At 47.3% G+C, this 19,326-nt stretch overlaps 2 long non-coding RNA genes across 3 annotated transcripts; both read right to left on the bottom strand.

Annotated features, from left to right (window-relative positions):
• Positions 1–535: 535 nt before the first annotated feature.
• LOC129684138 (uncharacterized) lies at positions 536–15,354 on the bottom strand. 2 transcript variants are annotated; one of them, XR_008721285.1, is made up of 5 exons: positions 15,239–15,354; positions 14,716–14,870; positions 13,681–13,880; positions 1,133–1,301; positions 536–641 (listed from the first exon to the last, which is right to left on the bottom strand). It is a non-coding gene; the product is annotated as an uncharacterized LOC129684138 (long non-coding RNA). The 2 variants fall into 2 exon arrangements; XR_008721284.1 differs by lacking the exon at positions 14,716–14,870.
• On the bottom strand, positions 3,435–6,110 carry LOC129684139 (uncharacterized). The gene is made up of 3 exons (XR_008721286.1): positions 6,043–6,110; positions 5,761–5,874; positions 3,435–3,482 (listed from the first exon to the last, which is right to left on the bottom strand). It is a non-coding gene; the product is annotated as an uncharacterized LOC129684139 (long non-coding RNA).
• Positions 15,355–19,326: the final 3,972 nt, after the last annotated feature.

The raw sequence follows: 19,326 nt of genomic DNA, 5'->3' as shown, positions 1-19,326 counted from the left end.
GCAAGGCCTCTGACAGAGTTGCTATCTAGCGGATGTGGAGAGCGGTGTGGCAGACACTGAATGGGAACACTAAGCATCCTTTCAGGTGATGCTGTGGAGTATGATGAAGAGAGCAGGGCAAAGGGGACATTCTCCTTTCATCCCCTGGATTCCCAGGACACGGACCACAGAGCTCAGGCTCCATTCTAACACCATCTCCTCAGTCTCTTTCTAGCTTGAGGAACATACCGGAAACATGGGACAAGAAACACGTCCGTGCCCTAACAGGTATGCAAAAAAGAGAGACACAGCACAGAGGCTGCCTAGCTTGTGACACAAGCCATCCACTACCTGCCATCCTACCTACCATCCACTCTGAGTGTGGCCTTCCCCTCCTAGCTTCACCTCTCTGGATCCAAGTTCTCCTTTGTCAGGGAAGACATGGCTGCCGAGAGGTTTCCTCTTGTTCCCACTCTTTGCATGTATCTTGGACTGTCTCCTCTTTGATTTTTTTCTTCTACATCACCATTGTACTCTTTATTTTAATTACCTGAGAAGAGGAATCCAAAGAGTGCCTGGAAACGACCTGCCCCCAGGAAAAGATGGCCTTCTCCAGTAGAGGATGAAACGAGTCATCCAAGAATCTGTTACCCACATTTTATCTGGGTGAAAAAAAAACATGAAAATATTATCAAGAGGATTTTTGAAAGAGAAACTCTCCTAAGCACTGCCACTCACTGTGGACCCACCCTGAGTTGCGCAACCTTTTAAACTGTGGCCTGCAAATGGATCCATGTGTTTAAGTGATTCCTGACAGCTGGTAAACAGCAGTTGCCCTGACTGCTTGTCCGTGCCCTGCTGACCCAGCCACCCCAACTTCACCCCCAGGAGCCCTGACTCCTCGTAGCTAACTCCCAAAGGACAACACCTGGGCCAGCAGGGGACCCCGAGGACCTGATGCCAGCACCTCAGGTTGACCTCTAGCATGTGTTTCTGGGAATTTAGCCTCTCCTCTGCCCCACCCCCACCCTTGTCCTTTTCCTCTACTGCTAACGTTCTGTTCTCCTGGGAGCAGATTCAGCAGGTTCTATAAGAAAACCACGCTTATGCTACAGCCCAATAGTTGTAAATCTGGTTACGCCGACGAACTTACAGATATGTAAACAGGTAAGACAGGGGTGTTGACTGCAGCACTGTTTACAGCAGGAGTATAAATAGCCTCAAAGCCTGGTGATAAGCTCTTGGTTGTCAGCTTCCTGTTGCTGTGACAACAGCGTTCTTGAGACTGGGTGATTCATAAAGATGTTTATTCAGTTCATTGTCTGGAGGTAGAAGACCAAGAACATGCTGTCAGAGTCTGGTGGTGTCAAAACAGAGGGAAGTCAGAAGGGTAGTTAGGTGCAAGGAAGAGGCAAAGCTAAAGGGGGCTTTCTATCAGTCCACTCTCAAAGTGACTAATTCCAGCCTGTGGAAGCAAGAGCTCATAAGCGGTCTTCTCTGCGGCCAAGTGATGTCCTCAGAGCCCTGCCTCCCCCACACCACTGCAACACCCATACAATTTCAGCTTGAGTTGAAAAGAACAGATCCAAGTTGCAGCGTCCTGTGTCCATGAGATAATATGTGGCAACTGTAGTGAGAATCTTTACAAAGAAACTCGAGTTACAAAGAGCCCGAAAGTAATTTGTAAAGAAATTGGTGAAGTCCAGGAGTAGGGAATTTCTTTTTTTTTTTTAATTTTTTTTTTTTTTTTTTTTTACAGTTTATGCATTTTACATTCTGATTGTAGCCCCTTCCCTCATCTCCTCCTGGTCCGACCCTCCTTCCCTCTTCCCCTTCTACTCCTTTCCCTTAGTCCACTGAAAGGGGGAGTCCTTCTCTCCTGCCATCTGACCCTAACTTACCAAGTCTCACCAGGACTGCCTAGATCCTCTACCTCTGTGGCCTGGCAAGACCACATGGCTGGGGGAAGTGATCAAAGAGCAGGCAACTGAGTTCATGACAGAGGTAGCTCCTGCTCCCCTTACTCGAGAACCCACACGGAGACTGAGCTGCCTTTGGGCTACATCTCAGCATGGGGTCTGGATCCTCTCCATGCATGGTCCTTGGTTGGTGCATCAGTCTCTGTAGGACCCATTGGGCTCAGATTTTTTAGCTTTGTTGTTCTCCTTGTGGAGCTCCTCTCCCCCCCGGGTCCTTCTATCCTCCACCCCCCTTCTTCCATAAGGCTCCCTGAGCTCTGCCCAAAGTTTGGCTGTGGGTCTAAGCATCTGCTTTGATTGCCTGTTGAGTAGGGCATTTCAGAGGACCTCTGAAAGTTCCCGTCCTGTTCCCTCTCTTCTACCACTTCTGGTGTCTATCCTGTTTGCCATTCTGAATGAAATTTTTTAAAGCATCCTCCCTAGGGTCCTCCTTGGTGTTTAGCTTCTTTAGGTCCATAGATTTTGGTAGATGCATATTATATGCTTAATATCCACTTATAAGTGAGCATATACCATGCATGTCTTTCTGGTTCTGGGTTACCTCACTCAGGATGATCTTTTCTAGTTCCATCCATTTGCCTGCAAATTTCACGATTTCCTTGTTTTTAATAGCCGAGTAGTATTCCACTGTGTAAATGTACCATAATTTCTGTATCCATTCCTCTGTTGGGAGTAGGGAATTTCTGGTCATGATAGATGAGCTTTGATTGTGCTTCTCCACTCTCCATATAATCTTCATCCTCAGTGCCTCTTCCTGTGGTGCCCAGACTTCTAGAGTACTGGCAGGCCTCACAGGGACACATGGCATAGATCAGAGGGAAAGAAGGAGAGGTCTCCTGTCCCTGCAGCCATCCTTACACATCTTGAACTTTGTTGTTGCTGGAGCCGTCCTGAAGGAATTTCTGAAGTTTGTGCCATGCAGGACCCACCCTTAGAGTTGGCATGAAGTCACCCCACCCAAGGCCAAGGGTGCTCTCCAAATGGCAGGGGGCAGAACTGAGGCAATATCAAAATGTGACAGCCACATTCTACAACGTCAAGTGGGAGACTCCAGGCCAGAGGATGAGGGTGGGTGGCAGAGGGAGGCTCTAGAAAGACAGGCATCAGAAGAATCCCGGTGGCATTTCCAGAATTTAGGGGGTGATCACTAACTAAACTGCATTGGAAGGGTTGCGAGGAGTTAGGCAAAGCTATAGCCTTTGGGCAAAAATTTAAGCAAAAGTAAAAAATCCTAGAAAATAAGAAAATATTTTAATTCAATAAGTTTCATAAATAAAAATTAATGGCAATATTCATGATGTATAAAATATTATTGAGTAAAACAAGATTTTTTTTTTCTGTTTGTTACAGTCTCCAGGTCAGAGTGGCACTAGATGTAGAATGCCAGCAGGTCCCCAAATGATAATGCTTAAATAAGAAAAGGTCAGTAGGAGAAGGAATTAGTGTAGGGCAGAGATCAAGAGGTTTATTTTGGAGCTGACAGATGCGCTAAGGTCCTCGAGTGCAGCTCATCCTTTATTTCACCTAGAATAGAAAGAAAGGACAGCTGAAAGAGTGTGCTAGGAGCGCTCAGGGCTGAGGCCCCCCCAGTTCACTCTCTCCTCAAAATAAATGGCAGCCCCAGTCTGGCTTCTCCAAATCAAATGGATGGGGTTGGGGAAGAGAGGCAGCAAAGAGCCCACATAATGAACAGTCTATGCTAGCCATTGGTCCAGCCTTTCCCTGAGGGGCCGGCGGGGGGAGGGTTCAATCCCAACTACTCTCCGATGCTATCACACGTCTATGTACATGTGGTTAATCCCACCATCTCCTCCTCTCACCACTTCCTCCTCCTGCAGCGTGCTAGGCTTCACAGGAGGAGATGCTGATGACACTGGAGTCTGTAACAAGAAAAAGAAGGAAGAGGAGGAACAGAGAGGCTGAAGGGGGTAAAGGGGAGAAAGCATGAGGAAGAGTTGTGGGGGTATGAAACACGCAACTGTCAGGCCAGAGCTTGACAGAAGGGGGGTGTGGCAGCTAGGGACAACTGTTTATGTGAAGTTTAGGACTGAAACTTATTCCTCTTCCTGTCAGGCTGTAGTGGCAAAACCGAAATGTGAGAAGAATCCTCTGTTTCATTTTAGGAAGAAAAGAAACCATAAATCCAAGCCTGGTAGCTGCCCATAGATGCTCCACAATGCATTCTTACTGCAGACAGGCTCAGAGCACAATTGCATTTAGCCCAGGGGCACCATCTAGCTTTTTAGACACTCATTAGAATCCAGTGGATAGGAGGCCAGTGGGAAGGCTAGAGACGAATCCATGGATAAAGGCGGTGCAAACCCGATGACCTGAGTTCAATCCCTGGACTGACCTAGAAGGTGGAAGAAGAGAACCAACACCACAGAGTTGTCTTCTGACCTCCAGAGCACCACAGCACGTAGTGCCCATGTCCAACAATAAAAGATAAAATCTTCTGTAAAAACAAATCTGGTGAATGAAAGTTTTCTAAGGATTCTTGGCTAAAGGAAACAACTGTTGAGGAAGAGAGGGTGGGGAGAAGAGGGCAGGGCTGGAGAAGTTAAGATGGAGCCCCACTGACAATGATCATGTTGTCACCTGGATCTTTTCAACCGAAGCATAGCGACTGGTCGAGAACAAACAGCAGCCCAGACAAGAGAACAGACCTGGAGGCCACTGCAGCTGAAGGAGCCAGCTGAGCAAGGTTCTGTTGAGGATGCGCTCTGCATGTGGGTGTGAACATGATTGCCAGGGGCTACAGAATCTGTAAGCTCAGAGGGTGCCACAGCCCCTATCTGTGGGACCATTCCTAAACCCTGGCCTCAGGATCGGCTGACATCGGAGTGTCCTCAAGATGCTTTCTCCCAAGAGTACACCCTCCCCTGCTGCTAGGGAGCTGTCTCAGTCACTGTGCTAGAAACAGCTTGTGGGAACAGGCCAGAATCAAACTCAGGAGGGAGTTTCTTGTCACTCATTTGGGAAGATCACAGCTTCTCCCCAGAGCTCAGCCTTTGCATCTGTAAAGGAGGAAGTTCTGGAATAAAGGGCGTTTCAGACTCATGAGCTCCCCAGTAGTTCTGCAGCCGCAACCTATTATTCTCCAAGGACAAGGGTGACACTGGAGTCCTGACTCCACAGTCAGGAACCCCCAGGCTGGTGCTGATGATGTCCAGCCCCATGGTGTCATCATCACAGTGTTTCAATGACCTCCAATGTCCTTTCTGGCCCAGAGACACTCACTCTGAAAAGCTTGCTATAAATTACATCAGAGCCTCTTGGGGCATGAAGCTTTCTTTCAAATGACATGGAAAAAAGGAGGGCAAGGCAACACAAACTTAAGAACTGGTTCCAAAATGTAGCCCTTATGTTGGGAAATGCAATCCACATAAATAAACTGACTTGAAAAGGCAAGTTCTTTTCCTTTAATTTCCTTTTAACTTCAACTCCCTGCATATCTACAGGAAGGGTAAGAGGGCCAGGGAGGGAGGAGGGAGGGAAGTGCCTCTCCCCAGAGATGCACTAAAGTGATTTATGGTGTAGGTCACAGCCGCCCCTGTTTGGGCCTGTTACAGTTCGTTAAGCTCCACTAAGCTTAGGTATTATGGGATCCTTCCCTGGAACATTAGTGTTGGAGAGAAAAGGAGGAGGAAGCTGGGTGGGTATTTTTTTTTTTTTTTAATATAGCTATGGAACTGCCTCTGGCCTAGTCTATATCCTGGAACAATTCTGTTTGTCTTTCTTTTTCTATTGAAGCTGCTGGTGTTCCTGGCCCTCTCTGCCCCATTGCTCAGGGTTTGCTTACGGCAGTCGTTTAGAAGATTGTCGTATCTGTAACTGTAGCTGGTTTGCTGATTGTGTGACCACCTGGTTGTCAGGACGGAGGACAAAGACGGTAAATCTCCCTGGGAGGCTGTCACTGTTTTCCATAGGAGGAAGAGGAGAAAGGTAGTCAGCAGGGATGGCTTTTGTTTGTTTGTTGCTGTGCAAAGAATCATGTGAGGCTGAGATGATTTTAATTGGGAGCACAAGTTCACGTTCAAAAATGCCCTGAAACTGAGGAATTTCCCAATAAACAACTTCATACTTGATTTGTGATGTTTGAAGCAGGAGATGTGCTGTTTCCAGATGTTTTCCAAAAGGCCCCAAGCTCCCAGGTCCACACGCTGCCTCAAGACATCCCTCTGGTCTGCAGAGACACACAGCTGTTTTAGCAGAAAATTATTTTCTTCTAATTTCGTTAAGATGCCACACTGGACACGTACCTTTCATCCAGCGAGACCCTATGATGTTCAAAGGATTCAGAATTACCAGCCCCCATCCCCACCTTCTGGGGTCATATGCAGAAAATGTTTAGCATCTGTACTGCACTACCACCCAAATGCTCTAAATTGAAGGAAGATGTATTTCTTACATTAAATTGCTGAGGGGATATTCAGAGGAGAGCTCTGGTTCCTAGGCTGGGCCTGCCATCACTATAGGAAACTCCTTCTGTTATACAAAGCACAAGGGGATATGGCTTCTCCACATAGGCCCTTCTCCTTTTGTCTTGCCTTAGATATCACATGACATTCCACCTTTTTCTAACACTCAACTGCTATGAGATAGGTAGTGATAATAATAATTATTAATAATAATATCTGGCTTTGATAGGTGCTTACTCCATGCCAGACCTTGAGCTCAATAATTGGTATCTATGATTTTCTTTAACGTTCACAGAAACCTTAGGGGAGGAGTATTACTACTGTCTATCCCAATTTTCATTTATTTTTATTAGTTATTATTATTTTTTGTTTTGGTTTTTTTTTGTTTGTTTGTTTTTGTTTTTGAAATAGGGTTTCTCTGTGTAGCCTTGGCTGTCCTGGACTCACTTTGTAAACCAGGCTGGCCTTGAACTCACAGAGATCCACCTGCCTCTGCCTCCCAAGAGCTGAGATTACAAGAGTATGAGCCACCACATTGGGCTCCATTCCCATTTTTAAAAAGGAAATAATAATAATAATTATAATAAAGCAGACCACAGAATATAGGAGCTGAGTCAAAGGTTCATTAGAGTTTGAATCCAGGTTTGTGCATGGGTTTGTCATGTCGCCCCACTTGTCCTGGCACTGAAGAACTTGTAACACAGCTACAGAGTGCCTTACCAGACCTCCCATGGTAGAGCTGTTAGTTTAGAGCTGGAGAAGAGAGGTGAACAGCCCACACCCAAACTTGCATTCAAATGCTTTCTGAACTCACTGACAGGATGATCCGTTTTCCCAATCAGCCTGGGGCTGTCCCAGCCGTCCTGGCTGTCCCACCTTTGAGGGCGAGGGATTTCCTGGGTGAATTCCAAGGTTCCTAGTTACTTCTGTACACACACCTTCAGCTAATTCAACAATCTCAACTCCTGGGGCCACTAGGAAAAGAGGCGAAACTAAAAAGACTAGGAAACTGGCAGAACGGGCCTGACTTTACCAGGGGAGCCCTTTAAATAAATCTCAGCTTGTAGATTATTTGAATCACAGCCTTTGAGGCCCCAAGCAGAGAGGCAGCCACACCGTGGCCATTCACTGTAAGTCTGCACGGAACTTGTTTTAAGCCAACTCTGTGCTGCTCTGTTACACAGTCGTAGAGATGCAGTGCACCAGGAAACAACAGAGGCGGCTGGTCACTCCGGACAGATGGACAGCGCCTGGTGACGGAGACGTTGTTAGGATACCTGGGCACTAGTCCTAGAGGAATTGTTCTGCCCTGTAGGATTTGGGAGGGGTGGGGACGGAGAGAATGACAGCCACTGAGAAGGAAGGCACGGAATACAGTGACAGCCCCAGGCTGATTGGAATATGCAAGCGGTGGCTGGAAGACGCCCCCAGGAGTTAAGTTTTGAACGCTCGGGGTCGGAGACTCTGCAGCTTCGGCATTTGAGAAGGTCCACTGGGAACTGTGAAAATGGCAGTGAGCTGTTGGTTACATTTTCATGTGTCACTGGGAACTGATACTATAGCCCTCTCTATTCTCAGAGGTGAGGAACGTGGTATAGCAACCAGACGGCTACAGAGGCCAGCAGAGTATGGGACAGCAGTGTGAGCCCAGGAAAGATCCGAACAATGGGCTTAGTGGTCCTCACGCTTGCCACTGCGGTCCCTGGAATAAAGCTTGTCTTGGATCTCTAATAGTTTTTTGAAATACTTTTACCTTCCATAGTAGTAGTGACCAAATTCAGATGGAGACCCTTCCTGCACGCTGTCTTTGGCCAAGGGCATTTTCAGTTTAGAACAGTGCTTCTCGACTTATGGGTCAGGACCCATTGGGGGATCGCATCTCAGCTATCTACATTACAATCCCTAGCAGAAACAAATTACAGTTATGATACTGTAACGATAATAATCCTGTGGTTGGGGGTCACCACAACATGAGGAACTGTATTAAAGGGTCACAGCATTAGGAAGGTTGAGATCTACCGGTTTAGAAGATTTTTGATGAGGGGGGGGGAACCATCGTGGAAATCAGTGAAAAGAACGCCCAATATAAGTGGGTCAGCTGGAAGTTGGGTAAACAGACTTCCTCAGGTCAAGTGAGCCAGGCTCACTAGTGTCCATGGGCCAGCATCTACTTAGCTAGGGGTCAGTGAGGCCTGGAGGACTTCAGTTCCTCTTCAGGCCACCTAAGTCAGACTGTGTATATCCCAGTACGCCCCAGGAAACAGTGGCCAACATGAACTCCGTCTGGGCAACACAGAATCCTCCTAGCCTTCCCTTACAATTTGCTTTAAAAGTTCAGCGATCAAGCGCACAGGCGAGCCAGACCACAAAACTCTCACTTGGCAAGAGATAACCCCCTTTCTAAGACAGCTGGCTCTTTACATGTTTGAACAAACTGGCATTATCCACAAGAGCTAATGGTCTGAAGTCAGGCTTAAAACTCAGCAAAAATAAACTTTCCAGGAAAGTTCTGGCACACCCAGCTTCCAAACCTATCACTGCAGGAACGTTATCCAAGGAGTGGACTCTTTTCCTATTTCTAACAAACATAGGAGCATAGGGGCAGAGGACATAGGGGCAGATCCTATTCTGGCCTTGAACTGATCACACACACACACACACACACACCTGAAGAAACAGGGAGGAACTTTCAAGAAATCTTTGGAAAGTCCATGATTTTATTGTAGCACAATGGATACTGAGCTTCTTACTCAAATTGTTATTCTAAAAGAACTTAAGGTGTCTTACCTTGGTCGCTGGGTCAATGAGACAAATTTATGAGTAGAACACGTAGGATCTGGTGTGTCCTTCACATGGTCTGTAACACAGTGTTCTCCCTTTCTCAGGGGATCAGAATGCCCTAACTCAAGTAGCTGCATTTACAAATCCCACGGATGGACTCTTACAACTACTCTGACAAACACAATAGACACAATGGCTTCATCACAGGGAACCCAGCACCCAGAGCTGGCATCCTCTGCTTGCTTTTGAGGATGCCTCATTCCATGGCTTTCCCTACATAGCACATCACCCCAAGTGAACAGGAATGAAATGACAGTCCTTTGAGCATCCATGGGACAGGAGACAGAAGGGCTCAGCTGGGACTTTCTGGCTCCTGTCCATCTTGCAGTTACAGTCACATAGAGCCCTGCTGAAGCATCCCAGGAATCTCTCTCTCTCTCTCTCTCTCTCTCTCTCTCTCTCTCTAGTGTCAAAGCCTCTCCGTGTCATCACTCTTCCAGAGCTGGCTTGCTTTCCTCACAGCCTGGCTGTCTCCAGAAGTCAGACTGTTTACATGACAGCCCAGGGCTCTGAAGGCAAGAAAGTCCCAAGAGAATCAGGCAGACGTGACATCATGTTTTGTCCTGTGTTCAGAAGTCACAGTATCACTTGCCCTTGTTTGAATTCTGTTGGAAGAGGTGCATTGGGATAAGGGACACCATCATAACCATCTCTGGAAAAATATAATCTACAATAGCATTCCCTCAGAAAACTGCTACCACATCCGAACTATGATAATTCAATGGAGACACGCCTTAAGAAGTTGCAGAAGCAGGGAGAACAGAAACAGAAGCTAGGTATGGGAACAGCTATTTGTAACAGAAGAATTGTCAGTGCCCCCATTCGGAAGCAATAAGATAAAGCAGGAAGAGGCATTCATGGAAAATTGGCAAAGGTGAAGCGATTGTCACACTGTCCCCTCCCTTCAGTCTCCTCTGCTCCATAAGGGTTGAGACTGACAAGAAATCCTAAGGCCTGATGCCCAATTGACCAGCTGTTGCAGAAGAGAGCTGGGTGGGAAAAGTGGAGAGGCCGCAGAAGATAAATGTCTAACAGGTATTCATAGTATGAGAGAGAGTAAGAGTTTAAAGCCTCGGACATGTGTAGCGGAAGATACTGCCGCAGGAGGGTGACCCGGATTCTGAGCTCTGCCTATGCCGTGGTATAGCAGTGTAGATACAGCCAGGGAAGGAGCTCATATCACCAATTGTTCACTGGATGCCGGGGTCCCGACCTGTATAGGGGGGATGTGTGGATAGAATCCATACTTGAGTCTCAGGCTGTGGACAAGGTGTTGTCCACCTGATGCAGACAGAGCCACCAGGTGCTAACAGGACTTCCTTACCCATGCTGGACGGTCCATGGTGATGGTCCAAGAGCAGGCAATGCAGCTCTTTGACATAGCAAGATGAAGGTGGCAGGGATACTTGCTGGGGTGGAGACCAGGGGCTCTGTGAGTGCTTCTCTGCTGCCACTGCGTAGTAGAGTCTGCATGATCCTTGGGGCTGATTCTTCTCCATCTGAGTGGCAGCTGCAAGCCTGGCTCTTTCATCCCCTTTCCTTCTCTCTTTATAGCTCCCCCACTCTCATTTTCCTCAGTCTAGAGAACCTTCGTCTAGTTTGTGGGTGAGGAAGTCTGGGTTTTAATTTCTTTTCCTAATGATCTATTATATTCGGCATAAAATATAAACTCAAAAGTCTAGGTGTACAACTCTACATTGTTGACTTCTGAAACTCAAAAGCTAAGATCTAACACAGTTAGTCTCTCTATGTCTGTAGGCAAATGGTATAAAATTTAGCCTTAGTAGTTTTAGGGGCAGGTGTCACAAGACATCTATTGGTGATGGTGTCTAGAAGGGGAAGTCCCAGAGGCAATATGCTAACCAATCACAATTTAAACTGAGAAGTGCAAGAACCTCAAAGATCACTTACAGACGGAACTAAGAACAGGCCCACTTCACTCCTGGAAGAATCGATAATAAACTTTCAACAGGAAGAGATGAAAGAAGCATTTGGGGTAGACAGGAGGGAAAACAACAGACATTAAAGCGTATTCAAGAAAAGAGAGTGTGATTTGGTAGGATGCGGGCATGGCTAAATACACAGGAAACGAATCCTTGAAAGACAAAGTCTGCCGGGTCTTAAAGAACCCTTCAGGGATCATTTCACTGTGCATTGGAAACCCACCGAAGGATGCAGGTCAACAGGGGCCCGAGTCTGTGCTGGGCTTTAGAGCAATCAACGACACTGTCTGGGACACACAGACTATATGGCCCCAGAAGTGGGCACAGCAGAGATCTACCTAAGCTCCCCGTACGGGGCTTTTGTCATCATCTGGTTTGGAGGTCGACTTCAGCCTCTCCCTGAGCCTGGACCCACATTTTAAACTCTACAGAAGCTTGCCCACCTATAGGCACCAAGAGCTTTGACCTCAGTGCAGTGTGCCTGGGGTGGGTTTCAGCATCCCTCCTCCACAATCCCACATCCCGTCATGGCTCTCTGCCCATTTACCTCTCCTAGGTAGGCTCCAGGACAGAAATATCACTGTCCTGATTTCCCCTGGTCTACTTCCTCCTCGCTTCATGGCTCCCTCCACTCTCTCCACACTTAACTACCCTACATTCTCTCTCTCTTTTTTTTTCTTCTCCCTCTTCTAGACGCATCTTTCTTGTTTGTTTGTCTTGAGCTACCGGCCAGCATTCCTTTTTCAGGGACTCCCCTGAAAAACCTGGCTCTTGGTCTTCCTACACTGAACTCTTTTTTGGTGTCCCCACATTCACGGCTCAGCCACCATCTTTCCTAAACACCAAATCTGATTATGACATTCCTTCTTCAGAAGGCCTCTTTGGCCACGCCACAACCCCACAGCCTACAGGACCAAGAGAAAACTCTTTCATTTGGCTTTAAAGTCACCTTAAGCTAACCCTGGTTATATTTACTGTTCTGTCATCAGAACACCCCCCCCCCCCATTTCAAACCCCCACGTGGAGATAATGCAACAGGAATGTATGCTATGGCTCTCTGCATATAGACACAACACCCACCCTTCCTGGAAGCAGCAACTGAAAAGGGTGAGCCCCAGTTGTTTGGACAAGAGAGGAAGCCCTGGGGTGAAAGGAAATCCTGGATGTGCCTGGAGCAGAAGGGTAAAAACGGATCAGTTAACTCTTTAATATATAGGCCACCCAACTGAATAAAAAGATCCATGTTAACAAAGAAATGTTTGAGTTGTTCTATGTTTAAAATCTGGGAGGAGGCACTTCAAAGAAACTGCAGATTTTCAGTTTGTCCAAGCTTAAGGGACAGCTTGGGAGGTCAGTTGAGCTTGAATCTTAATAAATACAGTTGTGGGGAAGAGGAGGAAGAGAAGAAGGAGGAGAAGAAGAGAAAGAATTGAGGTTCCATCCAGCTGGAGATGGCAATTCATTGAATTGCTTTCTTCCCCAACCCTCTGGCTCTGTAAAACACAGATGATTTTTGGGAAACAAGTTTGGACTTATTTTACTCTGCCTGGATAGCCGCACTGGAGCCAGGAGACCCAGGCGGTGACTCCTGGCATGCCTCCAGCTCTCTGAGACTGCAGGAGAGCCAGCTCTTCTCAAAACTTTGCCCTCTTGGTCATCTTGGCAGAGTGCTGCCTACGGCCCTGTAGGTTCAAGTCTATGTGCCACTGACTCAAGGTCCATAAAAATATTATCTAGCTTGCTATTTACCTACTTCAGAAATTTGCTTTTTGCATGTTACCATCATCTTCTCTGCATTATTTAAATTTTCTTCTCATTTTCCTGCCCAGCCAAGCAAGGCAGAGCACCTGCCTGGCCATTTCCCGGACTCTTGACTTGAATTTACAGAGTACGTTCTGCCCACTGAATCCGCTCTGGAGCTGGCATTCTTGGCTGGGACCTTGGCAGTTATCAGACTCTGGAATTTATGCTATCTGGAAAACGAGAAAGCACCCAGACTCTCTTATGTAACAGTATGTTCACTACTACTCAAAAGGTGGCATCCTTTGATAATTGTCCCTATTCCAGTGACCCTAATTATCAGATTCATTTTCCCAACCCAACGATGTGTAAACAAAACAACAAAACAAAACAAAAAGGCAGTGATCAAATAAACACTACGTGACAATTCCTGTAGGAAGGGAATTAGATCATCTCAGTACTCTTGGCACAATCTTTCAATCTTGTGCATCCATGTTCTGGGCCCTTGCAGCAGCAGCCTCCTTAATAAAGACCTTGATGTGTGTTATAGATGAGGGAGTATTCACTCTTCAGTGATGGAGTGTGTAGATGGAGGGCTGAGCTTCCCACTCAGGCATCGTCTTGACATCACAGGGGCTCAGATCAGATGCACCCATCTACAGCATCTGATTAAGGAGGTAGCCACACCAGCTCTCATTGCCTCTTGCCTGCTGGAAAGTTAATACCAACTCAGAGACCTCCAAGCACAGTGGAGACTTGTGATCCTTGTAAACTTACCTTATCCTTGTAAAGCTGAGATGGTATGGGAAAGGATTCCTGAAGAAAGCATTCAGATAGGCTGGTCAGGATCTTCATTTCCTAGCGAAGTCCTCTCTGTGCACAGGAGTGTGTGATTTCACTCCCAATCACCTCATCAGCTGTCATCCACATCTCAATTCTCTGGACAATAGTTGGTGGCATCTTTCATGGGCCAGGCCCTGTGTGAGGATGGCACAGGCTGAATAAGACCCTTTTCTGACCTGGAGGTCTCACGATCAGTCAAGGAAAATGATGCACAAAGAACACCATTGGTGAGATACGTGCCAAGAGAAAACATATGGACAGTGAATTCATCCCTGTGAGAAAGCAGGAAAATGGTTTGGCTTCCTCCATAAACCACAGACAATAAGCACTGAGAAGCACTTCATAGATTATCCTCTCTGACCCCTTCATCTGACATGTGGGAGACAGAGAGGGGGAAGAGGGCACATAGTTTTAAGGCCTTGATCAATATATAATGAATTCTTTCTCCTTTCCTGTTTGGCGGCATGTCTATGTCCCTCCAATTATTTTGGGAAGGAGACAAAATGATAACAATATACATATAAGAAATCCACTTGCTTTCCAACTGAAAACCTACAAGACAAACCTAGCCAGAGTCTGTTAAGAATGATGATTATTCTCCGGAGGCTGCTATAATCAACCCATTTCCATTTGCCTCGTCTATTTCAAAGTTACATTTATTTATTTGCATGTGTTTGTGGGGTGGGGCACACATGTGAATCTGAGTCTACTCGGGGGTCAGAGGGTAACTTGTGGGAATCAGTTTTTTCCTTCTGCCATGTGGGTGCCAAAGAAAGAGCAAGCCCAGGCAGTTAAGCTTGTTGGTGAGTGCCCTCACCCACGGCACAATCGAACCATCTCTCCCACTGCCTTTATAATCACTGTTCCTCTCTATGATGGTCCATTATATTAAATCTGTCACCATTCTTGACTTTTTTTTTTTCTTCTATACTTGCGCATCATTTGGAATTTGGAAGATTATTTTGCCACCTGGTGTCACCATTTTGAGAGTCGAGTCATCGGGCTCACAGCATCAGCCTAGGATATGGTAGGTAGGATGGCGTTCCAAAGGGAGCTGAACACCGAAGCTCAGGGAACATCAGGGAACTCACAAAGCCCAGAGAAAGGAGCTGGTATGCCTGGGACTGTGCAGAGAAACAACAGAGGAGGGCTGGGACTTGATGGTAAATGCATGATGCCTAGCAGTTCGAAAAGAAGCCCCCATCCCCCGCCCCAGTCAACCTGTGTGTGCAGGGCTCCACCCTCAGTGGATCCAAACGTGATTTCCCTGGCACCTCCTCAGAGCGTGTGTGGCTGCTGTGTGGCCTATTCCAGCCACAGGGGCTGGAAGACACACGCCACAGGCAACAGGAGTGGTGAAACTGACTCCTGGTAGGCAGCCTCAGCTACTACTCCAGCCGGTTTGGACTCACCCAGCCAGCAACCCAGGGGAGGGGAAACGCGGCAGGAATGGACTCCCCTCGGGTCTGGCCAGAAGGTAAACTGGACTCACTCAGGCAGAGGGTCATCTGGGCAGGGGCAGTAGACTTGATCCTCTTCCCCTCCAGCACAGGTGGAACTATCGGGTGGTGTTTCATTTCAAAGCCATTTAAGCGGAATCTCACGAGTCAGTTTCTGTTGACTTTATACACAATGAGACTTGAATGTTTACCTAGGCCAAAAGACAGGCAGGAAGAGGGCCATAGAGGAAGTCCAGAGGATCGGGGAGGGGGGACGTGACCGTCACAGCACTGGAGAAGGGAAACAGGTGGCGGAGAGACGAGCAACTGGTTCCCTCGGAACAGTAATGGTTAAGCAAAAATTCCCACAGAAGTTTCCAGTCACAATTAAACGGCAGTGGGAGAGAGCTGGGGGGAGGGGAGGGCAGCTGAGGGTGAAGGGGGGTCAAGCAGAGAATGTTTCAAAGCAACAGGGAGGGTAGCCCTCTGGAAAGGAGGGCTGCAGTAGGGAATATTCGTTCAACAGGAGCTTTAGCACCACGTCATGCGTCTGGATGGACAGCAGCCACTCCCTGATCCCATTGGCCACAAACTTCTGACAGACTTCAGCCTCCTTCCCTCTGTGCTTCACCTGGCCCCACAGGTTCCCCACTTCACAGCCTGTGGAGAGGCCCTCCACAGATTGGTTACATGCTCCCATTTTTCAAGCGTCTCCTCACACGCTACCTCCCCCAGCAAGCCTTGCCTCTGCCCCACCAGGCGGTGCTGGCTTTCTCATCGGGTTTTCCTTTATGACCCTTCCATTTCCGCCTGAGCTCCAGAGTGTGTGGGCTTGTCTGAGTTCCGGCTCCTAGCCCACATTCAAAAACCTCTTTGACCTGTGTGTTTCCAGAGTCAACAAATGTTGAAATGCATTACATCCAATGCAAACTTGAGACACCACTCCCCCAACACACACACACACACACACACACACACACACACACACACGCACACACGCACACACACACACACATGCACACACGCACACGCACACACACACTGGCATGCCTTTAGAGCAGTGGTTCTCAGCCTGTGACCACGTTGGGATCAGGTGACCCTTTCACAAGGATAGCATATCAGACATCCTTCATATCAGATATTTTACATTACGATTCGTATCAGTAGCGACATTACAGTGGTCGTAGCAATGAAACAATTGTATGGTTTCAGGTCACCACGTGTATTAAAGGGTGGCAGCATTAGGAAGGCTAGGAGCCACCGCTTTAGCAAGCATGAGCTGGGGTCTGGAGCCAGGCGGATCTAGACCTACTACTAGCCTCCAACACTAGTAAAGCGACTTTCAGCAACCTGATTCATCTCTGCTCCTCGCCTTCTTCATTTGTAAAATAAGCAAAAAAAACAAAAAAACTTTCTCAGAGCAACTCATTGACAAAAAGTACATCACATGCTATTGCATGCTTTGTGCCTGTTCCAAAAAAAAAAAAAAAAAAAAAAAAAAAAAAAAACACTGCTATAACTGGGGATATGGGTTAGCAGCAGCACAAGCTCCTTTGGATTTCCAGAAGTCACTCATCCCAGTGAGCCCTGTATCTTCCTGGAAGCTAAAGCCGACTGACCCCCGTGCCAATTTGATCTCAGAGCTGAGCTCTGTCTGGCCACAGGATGCTAGGAGGCTGGCCTGGAAGTTATGGTCCTCCTGCCTCAGCCTCCTAGGTGTACCTAGGGTGACAAGGAGGGTCTGGGGAGTCTAGAGAGGAAAACTCCTGCCTCTGTGGATGGTAGATAAAAGGGCAAGGAAGTGAGAACTGTCTGGAGCCTCACAGGGGGGACTGCCCCTACCAGGCAATGAGGAAAAAGTCTTCTGAAAGTAGGGACAGAAGCTGCTCTGAGTTCAGGAAGCAGCAGTCATCAAGGGAGGTGCCGAGTTAGCTAGCCCGGAAGGCCAGAAGTCCAATCTATACTCTCCCAGCGCTGGTCTCCACAAAGTGGATCACTCTTATTCTCCAAATAAATGCTTTCTTTTGTTTTGGTTTGGTTTTTCAAGACAGGGTTTCTCTGTATAGCCTTGGTTTTCCTGGACTTACTCTGTAGACCAGGCTGGCCTCGAACTCACAGAGATGTGCCTGCCTCTGCCTCCCCAAATGCTGGGATTACAGGCCTGCGCCACCATGCTGGGCAATAAATGATTGCTTCCTCAGTGATCTTGTTGGCTGTTTTTCTGAAACATGTACAGCGATTTCTGTTGGAAAGCAAGTTATCTTTAGAAAGGCCACATGGACCCAGGGGACAAAACTCAAACCAGCCCAGAAATAGAGGCCCCCAGGGAGTGTGCGGGTCCCCGGAGCAGCCTCCTGCTGTTCTCCAAACCCCCTAACAGATGGGACGATTTCAGCACCTCGGAGCCACACAGAGAGCACCAAGGCAAACGGGAACAAACTCACCACTTCCTGCTTCATTGTTCCATTCATTACTCTCTGAGGACAATAGAAGGTAAGAAGAACCAGAAACCTCTTTCATAAGAGTCTAAGGGTGGTCAGAACTTTGCTTGGAAGACTATTGGCCAAGTGTAGCCACTTGAGACCGAAAATTGGCATGTTTTATAAACTCCAGTACAGATAGAGAGGAATGAATTGAAAACATGGACTCAGAAACACACACACACACACACACACACACACACACACTATGCATCTCATATTAAATCAGGCTTTGCTTCCACCTCTCGAGGTAGGAGCTGAAATCTCTTTGACATCACAGAAAGGAAACTCAGCTCCTACTATGAATGCTGTATTTGTCAGTGATGTCCCATTCTTGCATGGGAATTGACAGTTGAAGTGGCTGAGCCACACGCCAGGGGCCACGTGACCAGCTGCAATTAGGAGCGCTGGTTGATTGGTTCTGTTTTGTTCTGTTTTAGTTTTTTTGTTTGTTTGTTTGTTCATTTTTTGAGACAGGGTTTCTCTGTATAACTTCCCTGGCTTTCCTAGAACTTGCTTTGTAGACCTGGCTGGCTTCTAACACACAGAACTCTGCCTCCTGAGTTCTAGGATCAAAGGCATACACTGTCATGACCAGCTGATTGGCTGTTTTTGTTTTTGTTTTACTTTCCCTTTTGCAACCACATTCTGAGTGTGCCTTGGGTCCCAGAGGGACAGGCTGTTATAGGAGTTGGGCCAGGACAGAGTCTTGGCTCTGTTTGTCTCTCTGGCTAGCAGGTCATTCTACTCAAGCCAATATATTCTGTGCAACTCCTCTAAGTTTGGAAATAAAGAGAACCAGCTAGTGTCACTATGAGTGTGAATGACTCGTTTCTCTTTTCTAGAGGACTGGGGATAGTTGGGAGGAAGAAACTGAGCTAAGCCTGAAATCCTTAAGTGTTTCTGATTCCTCCTCAGGTAGGCAGCTATGCTTTCCCACGCTGCTGTTTTAGTTTGGGACATTTGTTAGGTCAGGGAAGGAGTGGCCCTTGGCCTTCTTCCTTCAGTGCAGTTGAGTCTGACTCCAGCAGCGACTGATGGCTGCTGTGTAAAGCTACCCGCCTCCTATGCCAGAGATTTTATTAGCTTTAACTTGTGCTGTGGGTATCTGTGCTATTTAGCTATTAAGTGTCCCCCAAAGGTCCATGAGGTAAAGGCTGATGCCAGCACTGAGCTGTTTGTAGTTGTGGAACATTTAAGAAGTAGAGTCTGGGGACTAGAAAGATGGCTCAGTGGTTAAGAGCACTGGCTGCTCTTCCAAAGGATCTGGGTTCAATTCCCAGCACCCGCATGAAAGCTCACAGCTGCCTATAACTCCAGTTCCAGGGAATCCAACACCATTACACCAATGCAAAATACCAATGCACATAAAATAAATAAATCATTTTAAAAAAAATGAAGTGTAGTCTGCTGGAAGGCCCCTGCGACATTGAAGCTGTGCTCTGGAGGAGGACTGTGGGACTCTGGTTTCTTCCTCCTCCTCTCTTTCACTTCTCAGGCATGAAATGAGCAGCCTTCCTCTACCATGGTCTCCACAGTGAAGCACTTTATCATAGATCTAAAAGCACCACAACCAAGTAACCATGAATTACCCCCCCCCCCCCCGAAAGCCATGGGGGCAAACTTTTCTCTTTGGAAGTTAGCTATCTCACGGCTTTTGC

Source organism: Psammomys obesus, unplaced genomic scaffold, assembly GCF_907164565.1.
Source record: "Psammomys obesus unplaced genomic scaffold, mPsaObe1.curated_primary_1811, whole genome shotgun sequence".
NCBI lineage: Eukaryota > Metazoa > Chordata > Mammalia > Rodentia > Muridae > Psammomys > Psammomys obesus.
Note: the sequence above shows the minus strand (reverse complement) of the source record. Positions and strands in the feature narration are given on the sequence as shown.